At 40.6% G+C, this 24,553-nt stretch overlaps 1 protein-coding gene and 1 long non-coding RNA gene across 5 annotated transcripts in view; one reads left to right on the top strand and one right to left on the bottom strand.

Moving 5' to 3' along the window:
• The window catches only part of CASZ1 (castor zinc finger 1), a 180,860-nt gene that overhangs the window by 48,138 nt on the left and 108,169 nt on the right, over window positions 1–24,553 (bottom strand). For all 4 annotated transcript variants that reach the window (XM_072156451.1, XM_072156450.1, XM_072156449.1 and 1 more), the window contains exon 3: window positions 4,321–4,371. The gene's annotated coding sequence lies outside the window, so the exon portion shown is untranslated. The remainder of the gene's footprint in view (window positions 1–4,320; window positions 4,372–24,553) is intronic.
• LOC140135243 (uncharacterized) lies at window positions 1,547–15,229 on the top strand. The gene is made up of 3 exons (XR_011856489.1): window positions 1,547–1,583; window positions 1,865–1,949; window positions 13,999–15,229. It is a non-coding gene; the product is annotated as an uncharacterized lncRNA (long non-coding RNA).

Raw genomic sequence — 24,553 nt, 5'->3', positions numbered from 1 at the left:
CTATTGTATGGATACATCCAACTATTGAGTGTTGGATGGGAGTGGTTAAGACATAGGGGGTGTGAATCCAGTAATGAATGACTCCATCCGCTGGAAGCCATACAGGGTGCTGGGGGCTACAATGACACTAACGTTTGCCCACTGGGCCATAGTATGGCGGGCATACGTTCGCCGCGATGGAGAGGAGGATGGGTGACCACTCCCCTCTCCACTGAGATACATGGTGCACGGCACCGTAATATGGGGAAAGATAGGACATGACATATCTTTTCCCCGGGTATGGAGCAGTACGGTGCTGCATCATTGCCACCCTATGGGGGAACGTATATATGTAGCCTAAGCATAAGGTGACACTATTAGGGTCTTATACTTACCTTCTTAAAGTTTGCTACAATAATATTAATAATAATCTTATTATTATACCACCATCAAATTACGTAGCGCTTTACAAATCATAGGGGACATATACAAATATAATAAGACATTACAGAGTAATAACAGTCATATGGAACAATAGGAGTGAGAGCCCTGCTCACAAGAGCTTACAGTCTATGAGGATGAGGGGGTGACACTAGAGCTTGTATAATGGTCCAGCCATTTTTTTTTTTATAAGGGAATGGAATTAAAATAAATAAATAAAAAAAAATGCTGCTGCATGAACCAGCCATCAGCTGCCATCTTATATACAAAGTCCATAGTCAGTGGCACTACGGAGATAACAGACTTGGGGAGTACCCAGAATTGGTTAATAAAGTGTTAAAGTTGCATACAGTTAGCAAATGTGATAGACCTGCATAAATAAATGGGTTTTAAGAACACTTTTGAAGCTTTGAGGGTTGGGTATTAGTCTGATAGACCGGGGAAGGGCATTTCAAAGAATTGGTGCAGCTCTAGAGAAGTCCTGGAGACGTTTTTAGAATTAAGGAAGAGAATAATCTAAGATCACTGGCTGATCGAAGAACACGTGTTGGACTATAGAGTGAGATAAGAGAGGAAAGGTAGAGAGGTGCAGCATTATGCAGAGCTTTGTGGGTTATTAAATATATGTGGCCAGCCCCTTTAAGCTGAGGTCAGAATTTATTAGCTAATAGTTTAAAGGGGTGAATCTGTTGCTTAAAAATAAATAAATACAGAGCAGATGTATTTCTTTAGGGAAACGCATATGTAATCGGGCCGATGCATGACCCTGTGCACCAGCGGCACCTGTGACAGCACCCTCAAAGAACCTTCTCGGCATCAGGGCAAGTACAAACATCTACCCATTACTGGAAATAAACCACTTCACCTGTTTCCTTCTTTCCTCTGAGTGGACCTAATTAGCCCCATTGTGAACTGATAAAATGTGACTTGTATCTCTTCTCTATCCGGGCTTGTAACCCACAATAAAGGCCAACCAGAAAGTATTTCTGCATAGCAGGGGGGGGGCTATTAGTGTCTGAATGGAGTTAAAGGGAGATAAGCAGCGGCAATTATCGAGAATTTTCTATATTATTTTGAATCTCCATTATCTAATAATCTTTAATTCTGTGTTTTCCAACCTCTTCACCACAGGACACCGCTGAAGAGCAAAGAGACGAAGCTATGTATGTATAAATCAGTGGAATTTCCATACTAATTCTCCTAATAACTACACAAGTACATTGTCTGCTGAACACAAGGCTCTTGTACAAATATACTTATCACTGCTCCATTTTCTGCCTACATCAAGTAACCGGAATCCAATTCTTGTTACAAATGTGGAATAACTCAAAAATATTCCAAGTATTGTTTCTCAATACCATGTATTACCAGCTAATGCCGCTTTCAGAGGCTATGGGGTGATCACCAAGTGCTTCTGAGATGATTATTGGATTGTTTCCTATAGGACGCATTTGACCAGGGATGATAAATGACCAGAGAAATGTCAATACAGCGACTTTGCCTCATGCCATTTGGATGACAACATTCAGGTATTCTTTCATAGTAAATTGCCCTAGACTATAGGATGTAAAAATATAGAAACATCTATGATTTGTACAGCGCGATGGAATTTGATGGAGCTTTATAAATAAAGATTATTATTAGTATTAACATTGTTCATCCTCTGGGCATTTCCTAGGAATATTAACTGATTAAATATCACAAGTTCCCCAGTATTTCCTATGGCAGGGGGGTAATGGATTTGCACCTAAATTTGTAACTTTTTGAAAAGTCACATGTCATAAATATGTCTTGAACCAAGTTACTCCAACTATCTGCTTTATTAAATGGGGCACGACTGTGGTCTAGGCAAAAGTGACCTAGAAGTTGGTTCAGCGAAAAGTGTAAAAAATCCATCAATAGCCAAATGCGACTTTTCAAGCGACGAAAAACAGGCGCAAGTGGTAAATGTTGAGTATACCCCAATCCTCTAGGAGAGTCCTCCAACAGATATAAGGGTAGAGGCAGGTAACTAGGCTCCAGGGTAATGAATAGTAAGAATCTCGGAGCAGCCATTCACACTGGCAGGCACAATGCCCTAATGTGACCTGCGGTGTGCTCTTTCTGTGTTCCTATTTCAAGGCCACTGCCTGGAGCTCCCAGACAATGACTGGGGAGGGCTTTGAAGTCAGAATAGAAGCCGAAAGCTAAACAAGCAGGAGGGGTGAATTGAGGAGGGGTTTAAATGGGAGGGGAGAAGGGGGGTGTATTTAAATACAAAAAAGTTGAAAATACAAAAGAAGAGTGGTTCACAGTTGTGCTTTAAAATGTAAAAAGACAATACGAAAACCAAACAGATCCAGGACAGGGCACATGCTGCTAATGTCTGGATGCTCCTTCTGAGGAGTGAGGATGATGGATGTCTTGCAATGGCCTGCAAGACCTAAACATGTTACATCACAAGTATTTACATAAACTGCTTAGCCACCCATAACCCCTGACACTTGCAGGACCAATGGAAGCATGGGATGTGACACCGCAGGCTACTAGAGATCTTGTAGAATAACTACCCATCTTAGGGTATGCTCTGCGCAATGTGACACCTGCTAATCACTTCTTCTAGGTATATTAACTTCTGTTACATTTGTTTCCAATTCATTTGTTACACAAGAAAAATAGAAATACTGAAATGATTTACTATTAGTATGTATGAGTACCAGGTGGAGAAAAAGGGATAAATGACTTTACAAAATTTTTTTTTTACTTACCTAAAGTGTTGAATATACAAAACTTTATATACTCATATATCATATAATATATATATATATATATATATATATATATATATATATATATATATATATATATATATATAAAATATATATAATATTTTTTTGTATCAGCATAATTTTTTGTGAGTTTTACAAAACTAATGATATATTATTGTTTATATGGTATATTCTGCAGTTAGTGTATGAATTCATAACTTTATAAATCGCATCCAGACTAGGATATTAAAGGGGTTGGGCCAACAATTTAAATGATCTCCTATCCAAAGGAAAGGAGAAAACAAGGTGTTCGGGATTTTAATTATCGAAGCCCCCACAGATTACAAGAACGTTCCCCCAAGCAATCTGGTGATTGGTGGTTCCATTCTCACTAATGGGTGGAGTGGCAGATATAGCGTGCATCTTGCCACTCCATTCCATCCTCATTAAGTGCTGGAGATAGCCGAGTGTTGTGCTCAGCAATTTCCAACACTGCTATGAACTGTTGGAGCGGCATGATGCTTGCTCAACCTGCTGCTCCACTCGTTAGTGAGAGCTGGAGCTCCATTCTCCAGATTGCTGTATGTACTGTTTTCATGATCAGTGCTGGTACCTGATCACCTTATTTTCCCCTATCCTGTGAATAAGGGATAACTGAAATAGTTAGTACATTGCCTTTAAAGGGCACCTACCACCACAAATCTACCTATAAAGGTAGATTGGGTGGTAGGTGCATCAATGGGACGTGAGGATAGCCCTTTTAAGGGCTAATCCTCACGTCCCCTCACTTTTTTGGTAACTTTTATTCCACATTTATTTAAATTTACTTATGCGGCTACCGGGGCGTGGAGTAGCCGCATATGAGATTACATGAGGCGGCTACTCCACGCCCCGGTACCCACTTTACCCCTCCTACTCACCCATCTTCGGCGCGCAGCTCCGCATAGCTGCGCGCCCTCGTCCGGCGACCCTGCCGTCTGCGCATGCGCAGAAGAGTCAGAGTGCAATGCAAGTTCTGCGCATCAAAAGCATGCGCAGAACACGCGGGTGAAAAACGCAACTGTGAAAGGGGCCTTACCCAGGCCTTACAGGATAACAGGGTCTGGCACTTTTAGATATATAAATATGCAGATACAAAAGTTATGGGTCTTACCTTATACAGAGATGACGCAAACCCTTTCACTTCTCCAGCCGTCACTTCATCCTAATTGAAATAGATAAGAAAAAAAAACACCAAAAGCTTTAGCTGTATGTGGTAGCAATGGTTAAAACAGAATGTATGTGCATGTTGTCCGAGTCTATACACTGGCATGTGGTAAGCAGTGATGATCTAGTGTCTATTTGGCAGCTGTAGACAGACTGCTAATGTAACAGGTGTCAAGTGATTATTACAGGAGGGGCACAGGTGCCGGGTGTACACCAGATGTATACAGAGGAGCAGGACATCAGCGTGTACGAGTGGCTCTCTAAGTGTTGGACGTATACATAGACCTCGGCCTGTGCAATGCAGCTGGGATTACACATGTGTGCTGACTGTATGATCACAGACAATGGAAGGACGTATTCAGGTTTATTTATCATGTTTCATCTATACAACTTAGAGCATTTTTGGTGCAGGTACAAGCAAACCTTACTGCCCCATTCCTAAAAACGTGAGACATTTTTGTTTTATTTTTATTATTTCTTCATTGTACACATAGCACCATTGTACTGTATTTTGTCACATAGAGGAAAGTCTGTGACCTCATTGAATGGTGATGTCACAAACATAGCTTTTTCCTATTCATCCCCTGACTCCTTACACTCAGGAAGAGGCCACTGAATTATTTACAGCCATATGTTCCAGAGATCTGATAGAGGAAAACTTTTTGCTGTAACAGTGGGTGAGAGTATTCCAATTTATTGATAAAGTTAATGCATGAAGTTTTTGGTCAATAATCAGCTTATCTAAACCCTCATCCTTTCGGAAGAGATCCCTTGAACTATGTGATCCACAGTATCACTCCTTTTTAGCTGAGCAGATCTAAGCAAGAGAAATCTGCCTTAGTGTTCAAAGTCACACTGTCCCCTGCTGCCACGCAGGAACAGAAGGAAGGGATTAAATATTCTCTTTCTGCTGCCCTCCCTCCTTTCTTTTCACTTACTTAGAATTTGGATATCATGTCTCAGTCCATAAACTGCCCCTCATGAGCTGAGGGTAAAGGATTACACCATTTCCTACTGTCATAGACGCAGCAAGAAGCACAATCCACTAGTTAAAACCAAGTAGTTAATGACATTACTTTAGTGTGGACTTTTGCATTGAATAGTACGGTAACCCGAAATTAGAATGTATATTGTATATTTTCTAATGTCTAAACCAAATGTACCCCAAGTAAACAAAAGCAGATATACCATCTATTATACATTGATTGACATATTTAAAGAAAATCCAAACCAAACATGACAAACCAGGGACACTAAATTCTAGGCTCAGTGACAGTGGTGATCTTCTTCTATTTGTTATTCATGGCCTCCTTCCTTCTAAAATGAACATTTAAAATTATGCTAATGAACTAGAAGGGCTCTGGGGGGCATTACTAAAGCCGTGCTGTAGCTTCACAGGCTGTTACACTGTCTCCCCATCCCTTCTTCTCCCTCCACACTTCCCCCTTCTCTCTGACTCATGTAATCTCACTGCAGCAGAGTAGGTATCAGCACACAGAATGAGGGTTGAAGTGCTTCTTATACAGCCTATGAAGCTGCAGCAGGAAGGGCCTTGGGTAACACCCCCAGAGCCCATCCGGCTCATTGGCATAATTTTAAAAGTTGATTTTAAAAGGATGTATGCCGTGGATAACAAATATAAGAAGATTACCACAGTCACAGTGCCTGGATCTATGATCTAAATGTCCCTGGTTTATCATGCTGGATTTTGATGGTAGATTTCCTTTAATTCCACAAACCCTATGGCTAGGCACACACAATGGACCCTGCTGACTCAGAAGTCACCTATATTATAACATTGTGGCTTCTGATTGACCCATGGAACTGGATGGGGCCACGTTGGTTTCTAACATTAACAATTACATCAGCCTATACATTTGGCTTCCCATGTTTTTCCCTAAGGACAGATAAAGTGTCACAAAGTATATACATAATACAAGAGCCAAAATGGCTGTTTTAGGTGAGAATCCTCTCTGTTACCATAAAGACAAAGCTATACTTTATATATATAAAGTATATATATATATACTTTATTCATTATGATTTTGGACATTATGTATATATTTTCTTCAGTACTTTGATGTTGCTCACTGGGAGTTATAGCTGAAAGTCTATAGAGAAAAACTGAAATTTCCTCAATTTGTGGTTGACTGAGGGGGAAATGGTTCTTTTTAAAAGGGTCTCAAAATAATACATATCACTTTCTTGCAAATACAACCCAGTTGTTTGTTCTGCCTGACAAGACACAATACAGAGATGTGGTTGTTGAGCAACCAAAAACAATACATAGATGGAAACTAGAAGCAAAGCGAAAGATTGGAGAATTGTATTGTAGAGGAGCAGGTCAAAGAAAATGCATTGTATGGTTAGGTCCTTACAGCAACTGGTCTACACAAGGAAAATAAGCAGCACTTTGGATGGTAACAGAAGCAAATGAAAATGTCCAGTTAAAAGTTTGCAGCAACTGTATAGTTATTGTGTCAAATATGAGGTTACAATTTTGCTACGGCTGTTAATATAATAACCAACTAACATAACTTTCTGCTGCTTGTAAGTCATACACCTGTGAGAGAGAGCAGGACACAGCTGCTGCTCACTGGATTTTAGAGACCTTTTTGTAGTCCTTTGCACATCCCTAATTTTTTTTATCATTGTTTTAATAAATATTATATATAGCCCCTACAACTTTGTAATCAATTAGTACATATGGTACTAGAATCAGCTTTTTGATGAATAGAAGATGGGTCTCTAGTCTTCTGCTTTCAATCGGGGGTTTCAGGACTTTTAGAGGACCTTCAAAAGTCCTGATATAGCATGACCTGTGTACATGTGTATTGAGAACAGGAACAGATATGGGAGGATTTCATGGGTTAAGATCCTTCTTAGTATAAAATTGGTTTGGGTGGCCATGGGCCATATAGAAGGCTTGGGCCTATATTATAATCCACTACTGCATTAAACCATAATATGACAAGATCTGATGCGAAATGGAGGATTGCCATCTATCCATGCATTGTATGGTTAGGTCCTTACAGCACCTTGTATACACAAAGGAACCTGTTGTGACATAACAGAAGCAAATGAAAATGTCTAGTTAAAAGTTTTCTGTAACTGTATAGTTATTGTGTCAAATATGAGGTTACATTTTTGCTACAGATGTAAGTATAATAATCAACTAAGACTATATTGACACGAATGCGTGCCTGCCGTACCGTAGCACATTGGGCACACGTCAACATCCGGGAGTGGGGGAGAGGGTGAGCATAATGATGTATGGTGCATGGTGCCGTATTTTGGGAAAAGATAGGACGTGTCCTATCTTTCTCCAGGCCACGGAAGGGTACAGTGCCGCACATGTGCGGCCATTGCCGTCTACGGGGGACGTATATATGTCGCCCGTATATATACGTCCCCCATACGGCCTTGTGAATGTGGCCTTACATAACTTTCTGCTGCTTGTAAGTCATACACAAATAAGAAAGAGCAGGACACGCACAGCAGCTGCTCGCTGGATTTTAGAGATCTTTTTGTAGTCCTTTGCACATCCCTATTTTTTTTATCCCAAGCAGTTCCAACATTTGTTTTGTTAAATTTTTTTGTTTCCCCTCGTGTGTCTTTCAGCTGTGGCTTATCATTGATGCAAGAAGAATAACGCCAATTTACTGAGAATGCGTAATCCTAAAATCAGATTGGGGGATTTTATGAGGCAATATGACCTTGCATATGTCTCCATTAAAGCTATAGAAACCTGTTCTTGTATGCTGTGTTCCCAGTACATATTTAGACAGATAACACTAATTGCACTTGACATGTCCTCTTAAGGATGGACTCCCTCCTCCCCCTGCTCCTCGCAGCCCCCTCCATGCAGAACAGCAATGAGTGAGATCTGCATTCCCTGACAATACACACTCCATCAGCACACAGCCTTACCAGTGACACTACACACATACACTCCATCATTCACCACCAGCAAAGCAGTGACAGCACACACACCCTTACATATCCGCACAGCTCATCATCACAATCTAAACATATCATGATAGAACTATAAGAACTTGCACTTTAAAATACATTGTTCTGTATATATATGTTCTGTAATAGGTTAACTATGTAATTGGACCTAAACTTATAGGCCGTGTATGTTCCTGAGCTACAAGATCAGGCCTTGGCGATTTTCACAGATGATAAGTAACATCAGAAATAACATTTTCTGGTTGTGCCAGAAACTTTAAACAGAAAACCAGGGGCGGATTTAGACTACAATGGGTCCCGGGCTAGTACATATGGTACTAGAATCAGCTTTTTGGTGAATGGAGGATGCGTCTCTACTCCCTGGCTCCAATCTGAGGTTTCAGGATTTTTGGAGGACCTTCAAAGGTCCTGAAATGGCTCTTGTGTGCATGTGTATTGAGAACAGGAACAGATGTACAAGGATTTCATGGGTGAAGATCCTTATTAGTATAAAATTTGGTGGGTGGTTTGGGTGGCCATGGGCCCCATAGAAGGCTTGGGTCCCCCGGGCTACCGTCCAAAACGCCTGTATTATAATCCGCTACTGCATAAAACCATAATATGACAAAAACCGATGTGAAATGAAGGATTGTCCTCCATCAGTCATAGTTTTGGTGAAACTACCAGCATTCTCTGATACCACAGGCTGCTATAGACTGACCAGGTCTTAAGCTCTGGCAGTCACAGTAATAACCAGACATACAGCCACAGTAGAGCAGTTAGAAAAGCCTGAAATAAAAGAAAGACATATCAAAGTAGTGATACTAGGCATCATCAGCGGTAAAAAATTACACTCCTTGTCAATGTCCACAAAGCACATAAAAACTCTAGTGATTGTGTAGGCCTACGCTGAAAGAACTGCACGTTAGAATGTCTGCAGACTTGATTCATGTCACCATTATAAAGCGTCCCCTGTCAAAGACACAGAGCCACTAACTCTCAGCCTTTCTTCCCTGCTACCCCTTCTTTTTATTTTTTTTTCTAGCCAAGCAACTGTGCATTTATTAATTCATGAGGCACTAATTAGTTCTTTGTTTAATTTTGTGTTAAACAGACTGACCGGAATGATAACGACTTGCAGCGCTGCGTTGCGGTCCCAAACCGCCCCTCTTTTCTGACAACAAGGGAGCGCAGTGCGACTGCCGTGATGAACCCAAATTCCCTCTTCAGTTGCACTTCATTAAGTCAAAATGTGACAAGAAGCTTAGAGAGCAACTTTCAGATCCGATCGCACATAACAATTGGGGAGTGAAGTTCTCCAAGAGGATGCTGGGGAGGCAGCAAATGTTCTGCCTGTCTCCTAACCCCTCCAATGCCACGAAAAAAGTATTAAAGAGACAGAAAAACATGTCTAACCCAGCAAAGTCTAATAAGCAAATAATTTCATCATCCTGCAATGAAAACTTTGCACAACTATCCATAGCCACACTCTGCTGAATAAAATGATATCAGAGGGTTTCCGTGTACATACATGAGCTTCCTACTATGATCTCGAAGATTAATTTTAAAGATACTAAACGGTCTATATCCATTTGATCTTCAGTGAGAGACAGCACAGTAGTGGTGAGACGACACATAGATGCCTCTCAGGAGTTATTGCTATTTTGAAGCCATATTGACCGCTTGATGTATAGACGTGCTCCTGGGACATCTGACTTCAGAGTCTACACGACAGCTAAAGTTGCTTGGAGGCAGAAGGCACAAAGCCTTGTGAATATGTGAGTGAGTGTGAAGGGTACGGGGTTTCACTGCACGAACCAAGTCTCTTCTTATTTATCCAAATATCCTCACACAGTTTCAGAAGTTAAGAGGATTCTGGAACATGACAAGAGAAGGAACCATTACTTCCTAAGAGAAACGGTTGATATGCTGCAAAAGTTGGCTTTGTAGTACTCTTACATGTTAAACTATGACTACAGATCCATCACAGATGTATGGTACATTATTAGTAGAACACAGCAACAAATATCTTACTATTGGAGCTATTAGGGCACTGCATTATTGTGAAAAAGATCCTAAAATGGTAGACTTATGGAAGTGAAGTTTCCATGTTTTGCTCTAATGCTGCAACTGTGCTAGAAAAAGCTGGTGACTTGTGTCCAACCCAAATGTAACTACAATTGCGTATTTAAATACACCTAGAGAGCAACTACATAATGGCCTTTGTAGTATACTCACAGGTAATGGCAAATTCCCAGTCTAATGGTTCGTTTGATTTTCTGCCATTTCCCAGGAGACTGATCCAGTCCAGACAGTCCCCGGGTTACGTATACGATAGGTTACTTGGGTTTGTACTTAAGTTGAATTTGTATGTAAGTCGGAACTGTATATTGTAATTCCAGACAAATTTTTTTTGTTCCGTTGACAATTGGATTTTCAATATTTTTTGCTGTAAATAGACCAAGGATAATCGATAAAGTTTCATTGCAGACACCTTACAGCTGATCATTGCAGCCTGGCATTAAAATAAAGTATCCAGAGAGCTTCACCAGGGGTCACAGTGGGCAGAGAGGTCCGTCTATAATTAGGAGTCGTCTGTAAGTGGGGTGTTCTTAAGTAGGGGACCCTCTGTATATGCTTTCAGTATATGTAACCTTCTATTACATAAGTGAAGATTTAACATTTGATTATTGTTCCCATAAACAATAGGTCTGATACATTTCTGGGCTACTGGAAAGGGTTAATCTGGAAAAACCTGCAGTCCGGTGCATAATGTGTTGAGCACATGTTTACAAATGATAACATACATACAAATGATTGATTCCTGCAGGACTAAAGACTGAGTAGAGCCAACAAGTATCTGAGATAAATTGTATGTTTCTATTTAATAATGACACTCATTTATACTGTCCTCTGCCTCCGCTACTTGTCTAAACAACCCCATTCCCTCCTATCAAATATGATCTATAAAACCTGCATCCTCCTTCCATCTATCACAGGCCTCTATTATTTCATCTTCACTTTGCTTTTAAAGTTCTCTGTGTTGGATCATCAGCTAGTTGTGTACAAAGTGCCTCCATATCCCTCGCCATCAGCAGCCTGCAGTCCTTCAAAGGAACAGATGCTATGATCAGGCGCTTCAGCGATGGACACAGGTTCTGTGGTACCAGACAATGTACTCTGTAATACTGCTCAATTTAAAACAAAGTACAGTCAGCAGCTCTGACATTTGGGTCAGGGTATAGTTATTTAACCCCTTCTGCATATAAATGACACAGGAAGCATGTTCTACAAAAGGCTCATGCAGACAAACGTGAATTTGGGACGTGTGCTAGCCATGGTCTCAAAAGCTGGCACACATGCTCATTCACTTCTATGGGCTCATGCACAGGGCTGTGGATTCCACGGCCTCAAGCCTGGGGCAACTGCCAGGCTGAAAATGATACATCAGGGCCTATTCTTGTCTGTCTTTGGTTCCTGGTCTATTAAAATTGTCATCGTTGTGTGAGTGGCACCAATGACACAGTGGATGCATACGGTCCGTGGGAACTGCACATCCTATGTGCCGGAAGCCTTTGAAGAAGCAGATTTGGTAGCTGAGCCCATAAGATGAGGATACTACACAATCTCAAAGGGGGAAATTTATCATACGCCGTTGCTCCTGCACTGGCGAATGATGGCGGCCACACTCCCCTTTTCGAGCTGGAGGTCGTAGCCAGGTCGTAGCTGTTATAGTTTTGCGTAAAAACCAGCAAACAAAAGTCCACTGGTTTTTCAAAAGAACGCAGGCTTGGGCGACAACGCCTCATGTCTGCCCCCTCCACTGCGCCCTTCTACGCCCCCTCCACACCCACATGGCGTGGAGGTGGCGTATTCGCTATTTTAATCGCAAATTCTTGCATTGCACAGAAGACTGCCGTAGAAGCAGTGATCAATCTCCCCCACAGACTGTAAGCACTTGCCTCATAGACTGTAAGCTCTTGTGAGCAGGGCCCTCACTCCTATTGTTCTATATGACTGTTTGTACTCTGTAATGTAATATTATATTTGTATATGTCCCCTAAGATTTGTAAAGCGCTACAGAATATGATGGAGCTATATAAATAAAGATTATTATTATTATATTGGCATTCACCATAGACAGGAGTGATATCAGCCAGTTAACCCCTTTGATGTTGTGATAAAGAATAAAGGTAGTTAAGGGGTCACAGTTTGCTATAAGTTGTTATTGCATTATTAACACCCAAAGCAACCAGCTATGGCTTTGATTGGTCAGAGGTGTTCCTTTGGCCAATCACAGCCATGGCTTCTAGTTAGGAACGTTAACTTGCCGGATTGGCTATTAAGCAGCCAATCTGGCAATATTTTTGGGTCGAGCGGGGATGGGAACACCCGAATGGGAAGTTCAGGTTTGCTCATCTCAAATAAAGACCATTACTGGGACATCAACATTTTTTTAATATATACAGGTGGTCCCCGCATAACATACAAGATAGGGTCCATCGGTTTGTTCTTTAGTTGAATTTGGATGCAAGTCGAAACAGTATATTTTATAATTGTAGCTCCTCAAAAAAAAAATTTGCCCAAGTGACATTTTGATTTGGACAATGGGACGACGGATTATCAATAAAACTTTATTACAGACAACTTACAGCTGATCATTGCAGTGTGGGACGAAAGTAAAGCATCCAGAGAGCTGCACCAGGGGTCACAGTGAGCAGAGGGGTCAGTCTGTAACTAGGGATTGTCTGTAAAATTTGTATCAACCCAACTAATAAGGTTAATATGTAATTCATATGTAAGTTAAATTCATTACCCAAAATAATTAGGCCAAAATAATTTCATTAAAATTTCCAATTTGTCCTGGTAGAATAGGAAGCCTATAGCTGTTTTAAATATAATAAAGACATTACAGGCTGTCCCAGGGTTACGTACAAGATAGGTTCTGTAGGTTGGTTTTCAAGTTGAATTTGTATGCAAGTCACAACTGTATAATTAATAATTGTAACCCCAGCCAATTCTTTTTGGTTTCTGTGACAATTGGATTTGAAAAATGTTGGAGTCTCATAAAAACCGAGATTAACAATAAAGCTGATGATGTTGCATGAAAACAATGTAATTCTCTTCCAATAGTGTAGTTCAGATCACCTGATTAAAATTCACCATTTTTTTTGCATCTGTGTTTAGCAACTTCCTAGGAAGCAAACAACTTAAATTATGAGACCCAAAAAGACCTAAAAAAATTGTCCTCCGTCTTCCCTCACCTACTGGAAGAGCGAAGCAATCCCACATCACATTTTGGCAGCGGCTGGCTTGCTTTAGCTAATTTGCTGTCAGACTGCCTAAGCAAACCAATTAAAACTAATCATTAATTATAAAAGGAGAAAGAGAGCGAGGGGAGAAGAGAAGGGAAAAGTGGGGAAACGTGATAAGGGAGAGGTGGGTCTAGCAGGTAGACAGCACATTAATGCAGCAGGCGACTGGTAACACAAAAGTGATTTCTTATTCTTCATCAGGACTGCCATGCTTACTGGCGGCTACAGTGTTAAAATGACTCCCCTCTAAATGACCTTTGAGGAATGCTAACCAAATTAAAAGCACTTAGCATATTTAAGCTAGATCTGCCTTAGAAAATTCAATTACCATTTTATAGTGTGATCTGTTTCTCTTCTAGGTAAACCTGCCTGCAAGAGCTCAACTTCTACCAGTAAACAATGCACAGTGTGAACAGCATCATCCAACAGCCAGATAAGTCTAATAGAGAATGGGCTGATGGGACTTTTTATTTTTTCATGGAATAATTTCTCAGGTGTTTTTTTGTATTTCTCCAATACAGATGGCTTGTCCAGTGGCTGGTAGCCTCACGCAGCAGACTCCTCTATTGTATGTTATGTGTGCTGCCCAAAGGGGGAGAGACAGCCAGTAAAGGGGCAGCTGTCATAGCATTCACCATCGCCCCAAAAATGCACCCCTTCCTCAACCCGACTCCTACATCCCTCTGTTGGAAAAAAAATAGCACACACCAAACTCGGTTCCTTTTGTAAAGAGCAAGACCCCCAAGAGTCGAATGAATCGCTGGGGGGAACGGACAACATGGAGTGGTGTCATGGAAACCAGAGCCTTCCTCAAAAAATATCCATATCCCTTTTCTGCCTTTCAGGAGCTGTCAAGAGACTGTGTGATTGTCACACGACCCACAACCCAGCCGTGACAAAGCCAATTTTCTGCCTCATACTTGATTGATTAAAAAACTTTTTAGTAAAACCATGTTAAAAGACAAAAAAAGAAGAAAAGAAAAAACAAGGGAGAAAAAAACAACAAAGAATTGAAAGTGACACAGAGGGTGGTGAGGGTCTAGGGCAAAGGCCTAACAGCAATGTTCCCTAGGCAATAGGTCCTGGGGTGACTGTCATCAGCGCATTACACACCAGAAGCAGTGAAAAGGAAAACGGTCAAATTGAACACAATGGTGATTAAGATAATGATGAAGTAGGTAACAGGGGAAAAATGAAGGTGACAAGTTAGGACTCAAAATCTTTTCTTCTTCCAGGAAACAAAACCACTCCAAGCGGTGGCTCTCTCTGCTGGAGCGCTGGAAAATGGTGTTGTCTGTATAAAGGGGAACACACGGGGGATGCCTAGATGCGGCGCTCTCTGGGTAAAAAGGGGCACACAGGGGCTGTGAGAAGATGATTTTACTGTGACAGGGCGCAGCAAGGAGCGTGCCGCAGTGCTGAAAAGATAGTCTTGTAACTTGAATGTCCAAGTGTAAAATTCACTTGCAAAGCTTTCAAAAACTTCTTTTGTTTCTCACGGAATATAACAAGCGCCGAGTGCTGTCTGTGACATGGGGCTTCAGCAGAAGTGGTCGGAATGTTTTTTTTACAACGCTTTTTAGCCATCAAAGAGGAAACAAGCAATGTCAGCAACTTTCATTCTATGCATTAAAAACAGCACAACTCTTTACTGCATCTTATATGTCTCTCTCACGCTTATGGTTCCATTGAGTGATGCATTGCTAAAACTTGTGGTGCAATTTCTCTATAGAACATAAGGAAGTGGGACATTACAGCTTGGAGTTATTAGTGAATCATCATCCATATCATGAATATCCAGGGAGGGTCCTCCACAAACCCTGAACAGAACTATATGGTAATCTAAGATCAGAACCAGTAGACAAGCATAACCTCCCCCAAAAATTACAATGATGACCTAGTCTTATGGCTTACTGTGTGTTAGCATTTTGGACGATCTTATGGAAGTTCGATAATCTTCTAATTTCTAATAATCTAGGATATCTAATAAATAATATTCATGGAATGTACTACTAAGGGTCATCTCCAAAAACAAGTATAGTAGAAGACATTCCTTAGGATGAGAAAGTAGTAATGGTTGAGTTGTTGGGGAATGACCGATCGCAGAGAGTCCCCCTTTGTGACTTCCACATAATGAAAGGCCCGCTAATGCCTACTTCCAAGACGGCTACATTCCAATTTATCCTGGCACAATGCCCTGATAATGTATGGTGGCGGCACTTAGCAGTACGGTACCACAGGATGTCGGATCTGAGAAAAGCAAACAAATCTGTTCAGTGCAGATTTTACTGTGTACAGAAGCAGAAGATGTCCCCCTTAAACAATCAATTACATACAATAATTGGAGGAACACATACAATCCTCCTGGAGAGATAATCTGTGAACATGTTCAATGCGTCATGTGGGCCATACAGTTGCTGTCTTTTCTCACCCTTTTATTTGTTTGCAGTGTACTGCATTCATATCCCATTTATAGAAAATCTTAATAAAATGGCTCCAAGCAACAGACACTGCACACCTTAGTAGGCCCGGACCAAGGTAAATCCCAAGACTTCTAGCTAATCTAAAAAGCAAAAAAATAAGATGCTTCTTGACAGAGAGTCATTTATATTTTAGCTTTGTTCCATTATCCTAACGAATTCTTCATCAACGGATGCAATATTAACAGCAGAAAATCAGCTCCCTCCACCCGCGGGAATTTCACAAAGACAGCGGCCGTGCTCGTGTCTCCTGCAGTTGTCCAGAGGGAGCCCTGCAATGATCACTCACTTCCCTTCAGTTTTCACCGCTTTACACATATTTACCCTCTTACATCTTTAAAATATGACAGTGCGACTGAATCTGAGCAGAGGAACTGGGGGCTTTGAGCATCACCAAGCACAAAATTTTTAGTGTTTTTGTCCTCCCTGCACAAATGTGTTGTTCTCAGGCTGCAAGCAACATATCTGTGGTCTGCATATCATCAGTGCAATTTGAGGCATATTTCCGAATAAAATGCAAAAAAAAAAAATCCAGTGGCAAATTAAGTCACTAGCTTGTGCCAACCTCTTCAAGGGTCACAGGATTGTGTTATATAGAAACTGAGCAGCAAATACAGACCACATGGAAGACACCTGTGAGGCATCCATATTTTTCACATTCCCATACTGTAGACTTCACTCACGTGCAGGAATGGGACCTGCTCTTAGTTTTCTACAGCCTTCTCACAGATGCATGAAAAATATGTTCATGAAATTCCTGTTGCTTTTGATAGGTCAAATAAAATAACCTTCTTGAGGTTGTGATACCTTTAATTGGTCCATTGAATAAATGTTCAAGTGTGCCATCTACAAAAAAAACAAAAAACGAAAGCACATGGATGAAAACGTTTGTGCCTTACACACATCCATTTGGATATTTTGTTTTGGCTCTTCTTGGTCATGGGTCTTGTATCCATTGGAGATGTTCACGAATACTTAGAAAATCCAGTTAATAGGACATCACAAATACCAGACCAGGCTCTCTTACTAAAGTCGATTCATGTCACCATTCAAGATCTGTTTGATACTGAATGGCCTAGTGCTCGGATATCATCCATGTTACCAACATTGATGCCTCTAAAGCACTTTGCAGCGTGGTACACAGTAATGTTAAATATGGCTACTTCAGTCTCTTTCCTTTGATGGGCCCCACAGCAGCATCATGGCCCACTTATGTAATGAGCACTTTCTTGTTCCCAAGCTGTTCTGCCACATGACAGGCACAAGTCTATCCATCCATCAGCCATAGTAGGAAGTCCCTCTTCACTATTCTCTACCATCCTGAAGAGCAGCCCCTGTAAAGATTCCTTTACCACCCAGCATCGATGCCGACAACTATTTGGCAGTGTAACAAAAAAGACAAAACACGGCATTACTGCGAGTGAGAGCATATTATATGGTTTTGTTAGCTCATTAAAATGACTTTGTGGTAGAACATTACAGATATCAGCTGTTTATTTTTAGGTGTAAACGTACATTTTCTCTAAAAGGAAGCCCTGGTTAGGTTCCTATTGATTAAATGCATATTATATGATTTCTATGGAGAAAAATAACCCGGTGCTGAATATTTATAAGATTGATTTTATTTTCTTTGTTTATCCAAGGGAAATAAAAACTTTCTGTAGGTTTTATTGTCTCAGCTAAAAAACACACAGTTAGGTGCTTCTTCAGGAAAATTCCCCAGGACCCTGTGACCCTTGACAAGACGTTTTCAATATTATTAATATCCATTAATACACTGATCAGCCCCAGAAGACGACAGCTGCCTCGATTACTGACTTCTAACATTTGAAGTCAGTGCCTTGTCTTGGCAGCCCTCTCTCCAAACATATGAGTGTCATTTCAATCGATATTTACTGATGCTTATAAATAACATGACAGGGCTCCTGGTTAAACCATCAATGTACGACCAAAAGCTCTTAGCAGGAAGAGAGGAGGAGGGCAGAGTTGTGGCTAAAGGTGCATTCAGTGTGACAACAGAAATGTATGCTTGTATGGATTCCCCCTTAATATCAGGATGTAAGAAGATCTTCCCTTTAATATTTAAACTTTTACAAAGGGCAAGCCCTTTCTCAGGATACAGCATTTTCTTCCGCGCAAGCGTTTCACCATTGGCCAAAATAATGTTATATAATGGATTATGTTGGATGTCCTACTAAAAATACACCCAAATTTCCTCTATTAAGTCATAGAACAGGGAGAAACAAGTGTCAGGATGTGCATTTCCTGGAAATGTTTGTAATGCACTGAGATTACAGAAATCCCTTTTCTCAGTGAAAATAAAAAAACCCCACAACACCTTAATTCTAAGAGACGTCCCACTGCACTAGGAATGTAACATCAGTGTTGAGCATGTAAAGCCACTTCTTTATCCCTTGTGTGAGTGGACGCCTGCTGTGATGGGGGCTCAGCCAATGCCACCATTATCTCTCCATGTCCAGTATGACAAAACCCAGTGTATTGCATGGCCTCCTGCATTGACTGGTGGTTGTACACTCTGATACTATTTAATCTCATTCCCTCTACAGGGGTTGGGATTCCCTTCCTCAGGGAAAATCTGTTCCCAGACGTTGTCTCAAATCTAAACTCTCTTGTCCCACACATCCCCACTGTGTTGGAAACTGTGGGCAGGGATTTTTGTTATTATTATAGTGACTCCATGGGTGGGTCCATGGCTGACCCTGTCACTTCCACTTACTTTTCCTATCAGTCTTTAAACGACAACCTCTTCTCTGTGGTCTGCCGACATAATACAGATACTGCTTCATTTGTCACTTTGACTATGCACAATCATTTTGTGGAATCCGCTGCATTTTGTACTTTTCAGCACACTTGTCGCTCGCTGCCCTCCCTTCAGAGCCCTAGTTAATCCAGTGTTTCAAACTAGAGGATCCTCGGAATATTTATTAGATTATCAACTGCTACCCGCTGTCTCTGTGCTGTGTTGCTAATCCTAATCCCATCTGACTCCTATTAGCCTGATTCAGGGGAAGCTAACCTGTCCGATCTAAGTAATTAGGGTCCCTCCTCCTGACATCGGTGCAGCTGCTCGGCTCAATGCACAGTTGTGTCCTCAATGGCAGGTGCAATTTTCTGCATGATTACTATGATTTGATACATGTCTAAGAATACAGTTTTCATCACTGGAGACAACATGGCCTAAAGCTTAAAAAACAATGTGGCGAAATACAGTTCTGGGAAACTTACTGAGAGTTGTAGTTCATCATAGCCCTCGTTAGATCAAGACATTAAAGTTTTTTTCTGTCTCCCCTCACTTTTTGTTTGTCCCATGCGAAAGCAATGTCAGTTCTTAAATGTTCCTTCAAATATTTTTATGTCATATGCTAATTTTGGAACAGCATGTCCTTGAAGAGTGAAAAAAAAGAAAACGGTCAGCCATATGTTGAGCTATCAATCAAGACTGTTTTATACTGTAGAGGGGAGATATTTTTTAAGGGACAAAGCATTTTGAAATTGTTGTTTAGCTCCAACAGATGCACTACAAGTCCCTTTCATACCTATCAAACTACAAAGATCTAAAATCTTCCAGCTATGGAGTACTTTGGGAAAACATGCTTCTATAGCTCTAAAATAGCGTGTGTACTTCACTGGAGAAGATCACTAAAGGTAGATCATTACCACCAAATCAAGGATCTAATACTTTTAAATATTTGTCAGCTTGGATTCAAGCGGGCATTAAAAGCTTAAAATCCCTAAAAAAAGATTGACAATGCCTATCATTCAAGGAGCTTAGACAGAAATATAATATACCTGTATCGGATTGGCTTAAATATCATAGAATAAGATCTATTATGGATTTGTTAAAAGACCTTGCAGAAGATCTGACATACACTTTATTTATTATTACATTTGTAAAGTCATCTAGATCGAAGGGTGGTATCTCTGCAGCCAGAATGGATCTTATATATGGGTATGGTAGAAGTAAACAACCCTACATGTTGAGTTGGGAAAGTGAAATAAAATTGACTTTCTCTCATGAGCAGTGGATGATGGCAATTTATGACTCAAACAAGAATCTGTTTTGTACAAACCATATAAATACCCTGTTTAAACTCCATACCCGATGGTACCTAACCCCCAAAGAATACTGTTGGAGGGGGTGTACAGCAACAACACTGCATATGTGGTGGGCCAGTGCTCAAGTTCTCCAGGTTTGGAATTACACCTTTAACCTTATTTCTAAATTAAGGAATACACATAACCCACCTTGTCTTTCTATCGCTCTTCTGGATATCCACACAAGTGACTTCTCCAAGAGTGAGAGATGGATAATTAGCAGTCTATGTGCGGTTATCAGAACAACGATTGCTAAAAAGGGTCTGGTGACAACTCAAACAAACCCAGGTGAATCAAAGGAAAACCCAAACCCAAGTCTTCGTGGTTGTGTCCCCCACCCTGCTCTCTCTTACCCTTCTCTTTCCTTTCTTCTTCTTTTCTCACTTCTATCCCTATGCTCCTCTTTCTTACTCTCTTTCCCGAAGTGCCACACAAGGATGTTTGGAGAAGTATGTTTAGGGAAGTTTTCTCTTCCTAACACTCAACTGTGTTCTTTTGTTTATGTTTTTTGGATAAATGCTAAACGGACGATTAAGGAAAAAATATTAGTAGTTCAACCCAATGATAGCACTATTCTGTTGCAAAGATTGTATTATATGGTTATTATTACTGTTCTGAGGTTTTTTTTTCTTTTTCTTTTTGAGGAATGTCATGACCACTGCCATATCCACCTCTACTGTATGTACTTGGACTATTATTTGTTCCATTGCGCACAATAAAATCTGTGCTCTATACTATAAATAGTCATCCCAAATGCCTGATCGGGTCCTGTTACCAGAAAGTCACTAAAGTCACTAAAGTTTGAAGCCTTCCCATGAGTTACCATTAGGTCTGAAACCACTAAAAGTCTATCTGGACTCAACATATGAAACCTCTCTAAAAGAGGAGAGGACTTTACCACGTCTGGTAAAATGACATTCACCTAAAAGAAGACCAATGGACCTCATTAAAGTCATTAGTATATTCAGGGCTCCGTTAGTAGCCTTATTTATCCAGGTCATCTCTTTCCGCATCCTATATAGGAGCAGTACAATGGAATAAAAAGCAATACAACTGCACTATGTAAACCCTGCTATACTCAACCATAAAAACCCTTTACAGCAACAAAATAACATAAAAGTCTGGAAAACAATGGGGAGATTCAGAAAAGAAGCAAAAAATGATCTGAAAGGTTCAGCACCTGTGTGAAATATTTATGAGCGTGTGGGTGTGATTGGGTTTGTGTTTGAAAGGTGACTAAAGTAGTAATTTGAGCGTTCCTGAAAACTTGTGTACACGTCAAACAATAAAAGGGGCCGCTCTCTCCAGGCACCAGCTGCTGTCCCCTCTTGATCAGTTAATATGATACTCCTCATCATCTCCTCTAAATGCGTAAACTAATTCATATTTGATGTGTTACACAGAAATAATGGGAACCATTACAGTAAGTTATAGTGCCGGGCAGAACATACAAGAACTGCCATCATGGCACACCAGTATTGTCTTCAGGTATAAAAGTTTTATTGTACTATATTGGACCTTAGGCCGTTGTGTGTGTGTGACGAAAAAAACTCAGATGCTCAGATGCTCAACTACTTGCTGCATTCAGCACATTAGAATAAGAAAAGGGCTAGCCTATCTCCAGCATGATCGAAATCTCACTATAAGCCCTGTTTATTATAGTTATGACTATCTCTTCCAAAAGTGATAGCTTAATGTTCTGTCACTGCAGCTCCTAGAGGGGCTCTCACCAAATCTTTTCCATACAGCATAGGGGTTAATCTGATCATTGGGGGTCCAACTGCTGGGACATCTACAAATCATGAGAATGGACTCTTAGCAATGAGAATGGGGGTTGTGTTCTACTAAGTTTTAATACTATGGGAGTGTTGTATATTGATGGCTATCCCTAACTCACATTCACTGTCTACAAAGTGCTGAAGATATCCGAGTGTGGTGGCCAGCAATATCCAATGTCCCCATAGTATTGAATGGGGTAACAGGACACATGCTCATTCTGCTGCTCCAAATAATGAGAAGACCCCCAATGTTTTGAATGGTCCGTGTGATTACTGTGGTTCCGAGACGTCAAATTTCCACCCATCATCCCGCCTTTGGATAGAAGATAGCAATGAAACTTGTTACACCCTTTAAACCTCCTTTTACAGGATAATTAACTTTTTAAATATTAAGGGTATTTAAAGTTTGTGTAGTCACAACCTGTTCCTTATTTTGTTTAGAGGGACTGCCATGGAGTTGCACCTACATTTTAAACTTTTTTAAAAACAAAAATATAATACAGATACCCTAACACTTTCAGAGCAAATTCTAGCAATGGAGAAATAAACTCCCCATACACACTATTCTCAACCACAACCTATGTGTTCCTGGCCTTTTTAGCTTTTTTTTTATTTTTTTTTTACAATTTATCAGTAGATTGAGAATGTAGCATGCCTCACCCTGCTAAATAAAGCATTGGCATTTCTGATAAAGCCATCAAATTCCTTATCACACTGTCATAGGCAGCATTTAAAGAGACACTCGCTCTAAGCTTTCCCACAGATCTCTTACTACTCATAGCTAGCGCCACCAGCAGTCAAACCAGTGTAAGAGCTGATGAATTTTCTACAAAAACCTAGTTCCTACTTCTATATAGTCGAAATCAACACGATGAAGATGAAGAAGAAGACGTTGAATGGCTAAGAACTTTTCTTTACTTTATGGACAATGATTGCTGTATTATCCTGATTACAACTCAAGATGATAGATGTAAATAGATGGTAATATCACACTCTATAGAGAACCACATTACACCTGTGGCCTCCCATCATCCTAAAGATTGGGGATCGCGAAATGGACATGCAGTTTTGAAAAATATCTCTTAGAGGTAATCTACTCTAAGCTTTTAGAGAGAAAATCTTAGTTGTCAAACTTTTATAACTAAGATTCCAAATGAAAATCAGAAGATTACTAAGGTACAGTATGGGCCCATTTCTTCATCATGCTCTGCTTCTATAAACATGGTATATTAATAACTTTCCCACAAAACCCAAGGTTCTCCTGTAAATATCCCTAGTCAGTGATAAATATAGGATCCATGTGGCCATTTTATTTATACAGGAGCTACATTTAGCACATCTTTGCCTCATTTACATCTCCCTGTATGTGCATTATCTCATCAGCTGGCACATTACTGAGCTATAGCATCCTAGTGACTCCTTCCATAAATCTGATCTCCAGATTCTTAACACAAGCTCTTTTATACCAGGTAAGAAAACACAGCTGGGAGGTGCTGGCAGTTTTCTGGGCAAAGCAGGCAGGCATGGCTGGCTGCAAAACTCCCTGTCGACACACAGAATAAGAATACACAGCTGAAGTTACAGCTGCTGCTGGCATGGTGCTACCCACAGAAACTCTACACAGCTGGAGTCCCAGCTGGTAACCAGAGGGCACTGCTTCAGGGAAGCCCACAATGATATGGGCATCTTTCCTAAACCCCCAAGGCTGGTGTCCAAACCTCTCGGCTGCAGGAAGCAGCTTGTTTCTCCCTACACAGGCCATTGAGATCTATCCCTACTAGAATACAATTTTACTGCCCAGAGTGATGCGGGATTTATTTACTCCCAAATTTATTATTTTTAATTATTTTGATTTACAAAAGTGCACAGCCATTAAAAGTGTATTAAATAAACTTGGTACTACAGTATTTAGCAATGAGACAGGGAAATCCATAAAAGAAGACAGTGATTGCACTCCCTCGCCTGGCGCTTCTCAAACTATCTGACCAGCTTCCCCCTCACCATTGCGGCTTAATTAGCCGCCATTTTACCTTCTTGCCTGTATGTCTTAGAAATGAAGGTGAATGAAGCTGTACACACTGCTGTCATATTGCAAAGACAGAGATTGGCAGCTCTTCAAACACTTCCACGTGTTGGTTCCATTAAAATTCTTCTTTATTCAATAAATGCACACATGAAGAATGGACAGTACAAAGATCTACGCGTTTCGACGCGACAGCGTCTTAGTCATGATCATATCTGCTGTCATATGGTGCCAAGGCCACACACTGCTGAGTGGAAGAGTACTGATATAGTATAGTCACTTGCGTTTGTTACATAGCGCGTGGATAAGATCTGTTTAAATCAAATCCATTTCATCCACTAAACCCCAGCCCAGGATAAAATGAAGCCAAATTGTCAAAAATCCAGATCTTTCATTGAATCTGAACTGTACATGAATCCTGTACACCAGTGTATTCCGCCAGTGAGGCACGCAGTATCTTGTATCTGCAGCTCGGTGAACACTGTTCTACATAATGTTAGGGTCACTTTTCATTCAT

Source organism: Engystomops pustulosus, chromosome 6 (genome assembly GCF_040894005.1).
Source record: "Engystomops pustulosus chromosome 6, aEngPut4.maternal, whole genome shotgun sequence".
NCBI classification, from domain to species: Eukaryota; Metazoa; Chordata; class Amphibia; order Anura; family Leptodactylidae; genus Engystomops; species Engystomops pustulosus.
The sequence above is the reverse complement of the archived record's forward strand: the minus strand, read 5'-3'. Positions and strand labels throughout refer to the sequence as shown.